The sequence below is a fragment of the Phyllobates terribilis genome, unplaced genomic scaffold (assembly GCF_046119375.1).
Source record: "Phyllobates terribilis strain yellow unplaced genomic scaffold, ASM4611937v1 Scaffold_150__1_contigs__length_4496277, whole genome shotgun sequence".
NCBI lineage: Eukaryota > Metazoa > Chordata > Amphibia > Anura > Dendrobatidae > Phyllobates > Phyllobates terribilis.
The window spans coordinates 580,760-587,640 of NW_027362910.1; positions in this window are offsets into that span (position 1 = coordinate 580,760).

Sequence of the window (6,881 nt, forward strand, 5' to 3'; positions counted from 1 at the left end):
CTCCTGCTTTGCGGTGTTAGTTCCCGTGTCTGAACTAGTCCTGTATGTCTCCTGCTTTTCGGTATTAGTTCCCGTGTCTGAACTGAGTCCTTTCTGTGTATCTTGTCTGTCCTGTCTGAACACGCTCCTAGCCTGTTCCTCCCGCCTTCTAGGGGCCGATTACCTAGACCCGCTCCTGTATTTTGTCTGTCCTGTCTGAACACGCTCCTAGCCTGTTCCTCCCGCCTTCTAGGGGCCGATTACCTAGACCCGCTCCTGTATTTTGTCTGTCCTGTCTGAACACGCTCCTAGCCTGTTCCTCCCGCCTTCTAGGGGCCGATTACCTAGACCCGCTCCTGTATTTTGTCTGTCCTGTCTGAACACGCTCCTTGCCTGTTCGTCCTGCCTCTCTGGGGGCAGTATTCCCAGACCCGCTCCTGTATCCCGCTGCAGTGTCGGTCCCCTCCGTACACTCAGTTCCAGTCTGAACTCTCTCCTATCCTTTACCTGTTTTTCCTCTATGTCCGTTCCCTTCCTTTTTCGGCAGAGTCTGAACTTGTACCTAACTCCTGCCTGTTGTCTCTGTACTCCCGTTTGTGAGTTTGTGGTCCACTCGCTACTTCACTGCAAGTACCCTGTGGGTGTCTGGCTCTGTCTTTCCCTTCCTGTCTGTTCCGTGTGTACAGAGTCCTGTCCTGCCCTGCTTCTGCCCGCTGCTCCGGCAGTCCTGTCCTGCCCTGCTTCTGCCCGCTGCTCCGGCAGTCCTGTCCTGCCCTGCTTCTGCCCGCTGCTCCGGCAGTCCTGTCCTGCCCTGCTTCTGCCCGCTGCTCCGGCAGTCCTGTCCTGCCCTGCTTCTGCCCGCTGCTCCGGCAGTCCTGTCCTGCCCTGCTTCTGCCCGCTGCTCCGGCAGTCCTGTCCTGCCCTGCTTCTGCCCGCTGCTCCGGCAGTCCTGTCCTGCCCTGCCTGTACCCCTCTGCCTGTAATGTTCCTGAGTCCCAGTGTGTACTGGGCCCTATCCCGCCTGTGTTCCTACCTGCTAGTGCCTCCCTGTCTGCACTCTAGCTGTGCTTGCCTGTACCCCCCTGCCTGCTTACCCGCCTGCCTGCATACCAGTCGTGCCTGCCTATACCCACCAGTCTGTGTGCCAGCCTACCAGTCTGTTCCTGTATTCCCCTGTGTGGGTCAACAGCCGTGTCCGGGGTCTGTCCTGGAGTAGCACCTGGTCCCTCTGCTCGGTTCCTCCTTGGTGCACTGGCGTCGTATGCCGTCGTGCGACCCTGGTCGGATCGGGTGAATACCTAGTTATGCCCCTCCAGGCATTCACTCTCCGGCACGGTCCAGTGGAATCACTACCAATCACACGCACACGCCGCTTAGCCCGGGCGTGTGCATAACAGCCTGGCGTCGATCGAAAATATGGGGATGGGTTTAGCCAACATTTTCAATAGCATACCTTGAACCCGGGCAAACCGAGCGTCCACCAGATTAGCCCCGGCCCCACTATCTAGAAGAACAGATATCCTCTCAGTTCTCGTACCCACCACCACCTCCGCCGGCACGAGAAACTGAGACGAACCTAGGGACGAAATACCTACTCCCAGATTGCCGTCCACCACACAACCTGGGATCAACAGTTTTCCGACGACTCTTTACTCTGCAAAGGACGGGATATACACCCCCCAATAAAATGTCCCTTTCTCCTGCAGAAGAAGCACCTTCCAGTCTTGTGGCGCACCACCGGTCCCCTCCCCCGGAATGATGTCCCTCCTAACTGCATAGGCTCCTCAGGACTGACCAGGGGAACCTCCATATGAGGGGACCTTGTAGGAGGTGGAGTCATCACAGGGAACGGAGTTATCCCGCACCTCTCCCGAAGCTGTCTGTCAATGCGAATAGCAAGGGCCATAGCGGCTTCCAGTGAGGCGGGAGGATCATACTGTGCCAACACATCCTTTAATTTGTCAGATAACCCTTGACAAAACTGGCTCCTAAGAGCCGAGTCATTCCACTGGGTGTCCGTGGCCCACCTACGGAACTCCGAACAGAATTCCTCCGCCCGACGATCTCCCTGGTGGATCCTACGTAACTTAGATTCAGCAAGGGAGATCCGATCCGGGTCATCATATACGAGTCCCAGAGCAGCGAAGAACCTATCCACTGACTGGAGAGCCGGGGAGCCCGGGGGAAGAGAGAACGCCCAAGATTGTGGGTCCCCTTGTAGGAGCGAGATGACAATTCCCACCCTTTGCTCCTCACTCCCCGATGACCGAGGCCGCAGCCGAAAGTACAACATGCATGCCTCCCGGAAAACAAAAAACTTGTCCTGCCCCCCAGTGAACCTGTCAGGGAGAGCTACTTTAGGTTCTGGTCCGGCTTGCTCCTGGGGATACAAAACCTTGGACTTAACGTCCACCAGCTCCATGGACAAACTCTGCAACTGCCGAGCTAGACTGGCTACTGGATCCATGGTGGCTGGAGAGAATTTTTTTTTTTTGTGACGGTCGGTGAAAATGTCACGCTGTCTCAACGTACAGGAGGTCAGGGGCCTGAGCTGACCCTAAACGGGGGCCCTGACTAATCCCTCAACCTGGAGGTACTGTTAATGGTACAGAGGTCCAGGCCGCCAGCATAACCCTAAACTCCTGAATATCCCTGAACCTCAGTAATCTAGTCCTGAGAAGGACCCCGATCACAACAATAGGGAACAGGATAGAAAATGCCCAAACACAGTACTAAACAAACGAGACAGTACAAGGGGAAAACCAAAAACCACCTTGCATACAAAAACTCACACCACAATTACAGAGGGAACAACAACAGGTTAGGAGATAAATGATAAAGGGAGGAAAGGAAGAAACCACACCGCATACTCTTCGCTCAGAACTCCACCAAACAACGATCCGCTCTGAAGGTCTGCAAGAAATGCTTTCACCGACAACTTCCCTATCAGACCAGCAGGTATTTGAAGGAATCCCAATCCAGCAGCATTAACTGCAGCTGGGCGAGGCTGAGCCTCATCAAGCACAGAGGGAGAGAATTAACTCCCTCACTACCAAAACACAAAGCATCAAAAACTCAGCTGCGAGAACTCAGGCTGTGTAGTCGCGACGATCTTCGTGGCGACACACCCGTGACACCAGAAGAATTTCGCGTATATTGAATCAGCTAAATGGCTAACTCCTAGACAGGCCAGAGGGCCCTTATTTTTCTCTGGATTCAATTTCTCTATCACTTTCAGACCGGGATCCAAGCAGTTTTAGTTCTGTTTCTCCTCCAAAACCTCCATTCTCCCTGAGAGCATTGTGGTTTCTGTGATATCCTTGAAGGTTGAAGCTGAGACCCGTAAAGTCCTATCGTTTGTTCTTTTCGCCATGCCTAGGTCCAAATTATTTGTAGCTGTGTATCTAAGATTGCAGCTGTTGCAGGAGTTTCATGATTTAATCATGAGTGGTCATCCGCGGTTCACAGCTATGCAGAAAGCTATTACTAGCCTTTTTTGGTGGCCATCTATGTATAATTATATTAAAGATTTTGTATCTGCTCGTGAAGTTTGCGCACATGCTAAAGTCTGTCATAACAGTCCGGTCGGGGAATTGGCTCCATTGCAATTCCAGAAAGACAGTGAACTCATCTGTCCATGGATTTCATCACATATTTGCCTCTGTCTGGTGGGAAGACTGTCTTTGGGTGGTCGTTGACTGATTCATTAAACGGACTCATTTTTTTCCTTTGTCAGAGGATTACCTAATGCAGAGACATTCTCCAGGTTTTTTATTTCTCATAAAGTAAGGCTACATGGGATCCCTCTTAACACTGTGTTTGATAGGGGAGTGCAATTTGTCTCCAAATTCTGTAGAGATTTTTGTAAGAAACTGGGAATTCATTTATTTTCCTGCGCCTACCACCCTGAAACCAATGGTCAGGCAGAAAGGACTAATCAATATCTGTAACAAATTTTAAGGTGTTTTGTTGTGACTTCATTCTTACTTCTTGCTGAGTTTGCCTTTAAGGCCACCGCCCCACTATTAGTATTTGGCCAGTATTTTTTCTCAGGAGTGGTAGCCAAAACCAGGAGTGGGTGATAAATGTAGAATTGGTGACTTGTGTCTATTATATCTTTTCTCGGATTGTTCCTCTCCTGGTTTTGGCTCCCACTCCCGAGGAAAAATTCTGACCAAATAGTGACAGTGGAGCTGTGGCCTAACAGTCGTATCAGTCAGTCTGCTGGAACCTCACCATTTTATTGTAATTATGGTGATCATTCCCATTTTTTTTAATTTTCCTTTCTCTTTTCTGTTTGCCCGAATGGCCATTTCTCCCCTCGTATTAAGTACTCCCTAGTCCATAGTATGGTCTTTGAAAGGAATAAGTCAGCTAGAGATAGTCGCCATCATGCTCTCCAGAGACCCCCAAGCATCCCCAAGGAATAATCATAAATCATCGGCAAACAATGCCACATTCTCTTCCTTGGTCCCATATTTAAATCCATTTATCTCAGACATTTTACTAATTACTGCCATAAGAGGTTCAGTTGCTATTGAAAACAATAAGAGAGACAGGGGCTCTCTTATTGCCATAGCGCCATTCACTGTTATTTTAACGTTGAGTCCGAAAAAAGCAATTGCCCCATTATATAAATTTGTCACCAAAGCCCATCTGCTGCAATGTAGCTCACAAATATTGCCATTCTACACTGTCAAAGGCCTTAGCAGTGTCCAAAGACAGGATCCCTCTTTGACCAATATTTTCAGCCCTTGCTTGTATATTAATATAAAGCCTTCTGAGATTGATCGTGGTGGACATATAAGGCATAAACCCAGACTGATCGGGGTGTATTTGTGACGCTCGCAGCCCTGCCCTGGGAAGATGGGGGTACTCGGAGCCGGGTCAGATGTTGAGGGGATGCAGCCGTGGCCTGGACCCGTTCCGTGCCCAGGGCCGTCACATTAAAAAAAAGATGTAAGGGCTTTCAGGGTTGAGTGGTATTTATCGACTACGCCACCTGTGGTGTCTGGTGATGCGCCACCAGCGCTGCTAGCAGTCCACTGAGGCTGGATGTAGTGGCAGCAGGCGATGTTATAACTCCCCACAGGCGGAGCTGGGCCTCAGGGCAGATGTAACAGAAGGATGGGGAGAGTAGTCCTGGGTCACTCAGGTGCTGTGTGGTGCAGCGCAGAAATGAAGGAACCAGAGGCCATAGGGATAGTATTCCAGGTCTTTTACTCACAGTTCTTTTAAGCAGCAGCAAGGCTTCTCCCTGCTCCTCACGGTTCACTGCGGCCACCAGGGATGAGGGCTCAGCGCACCCAAGGAATTCAGGTACTTCGATCAGGACACTCCGAGTGTTCCTAGCAGTCCCCTTTGAACCTCTCCTGTGTGTGTGCATGCAAAGGCTGGGTCCCACTGGATAAACGCAGGTAGAGGGGTACACGTGGCGTAGGCTGCTCCGTCTGTATCCCTCCCGGGATCCACTAAGCCTCCGGGCTTTTCTGACTGAGACATGAAGTAACAAAGTCAGATATCGGGGGCCGGTCACCCCTCTTGCAGCAGGAGTCCCTCTGGCAGGCCAGAATGGAGAGTACAGTTGGCGTACGCCGCTCTGTCCGTGCTCCCTGGGATCCTTTTGCTTGTGGAGCTGTCACTAAAGCTCCCAACCTTCTCAAGCAAGGGAACTTGACCGGGGTAGAGACTCTGTTAACTCCTTCCCGCTCCTCGTGTCAAGGTCAGGGCACGAGGACCGTGTATCTTCAGCACACTGCAGGCTCCTACACAAGGCCACTGTCAGCTGCAAAGACCACAATCAAAGAACCTTGTGCTTAAGATGGCTGGGTAATATATATGAAACTATGTGTGTAACTAAAAGTGTGTTCTACCCTTCACCCACTACATGGTTCCCCTATCTTTTGGTTCCCCCACTTGTGATCCTGCTGAGGCAGCACTATGGTGCATACTTGCCTCCCATAGGTCAGGAGTGTGTAGTGTTGAATGTAGATTCAGGGTCCTGACCAGTGCACCTTCCTTACCTGGGTGAGGAGACACTACACCTGCTGACAGGCTGCAGTATCCCCCCTTGTGGCGACCGAACCCTCAGGGGCGCCACATATTATTGAGGTTACTTTTGAGAGTCTGTTAGCAAGAAGTTTTACGTCTACTGTTAAAAGAGAGATGAGTCTATAGGATGCCAACAAGCTGGGGGCCTTGCCTTGTTTAGGTAACACTGTAATTATGGCTTCATGCATGGATGTGGCAATGATCCTCCTTCGAATTGTATACCTCCTATAATACTGGTAGTAATACCTCCTTATATCTCTTATATACTTCCACTGGAAGACCATCCATTCCCGGTGCTTTATCGTTGGCCATTGAGCTCAGCGCCCATTCTAACTCTTCTATATCAAGTAGTTCATCTAATAAATTCTGAGAGTCTAAGGAAAGGAGCGGGAGCTGAACCTTATCTACGAGGGTCTGGGTCTGTTCTTCTGACGGTTGAACCTGAGAAGTATACAGCTTTGCATAATATTCCTCCAACACTTTCAGTATGTCCACTGTGGACTGTACACGTTACCCTCCCTAGTCTCCAGACTGGATATAAAGGCCGAGTCCCTCTGGGCGGCAGCTATCACATTATAAGTGACCTGCTTTATCCCCCTCTTCGCATTATTGCACCTTGTGAAACAGCTTCTTCCTTCCTGCAGCTGCAATGTTCCCTGATTCAGCAGGTCCTGAGCTGCTTTCTGTTTTGCGCAGCCGGCGTTGGATCTGTAATCATCGCACTCTCTGCAGCTCCCAATTCCTGAAACACCAATCGATCCTGCTGCTTAGTACGGGATTTAGCTGCTGAGATTTCTTTTATAAATATTCCTCTAAGGTCGGCCTTCATGGCTTCCCATACATATAAAAAA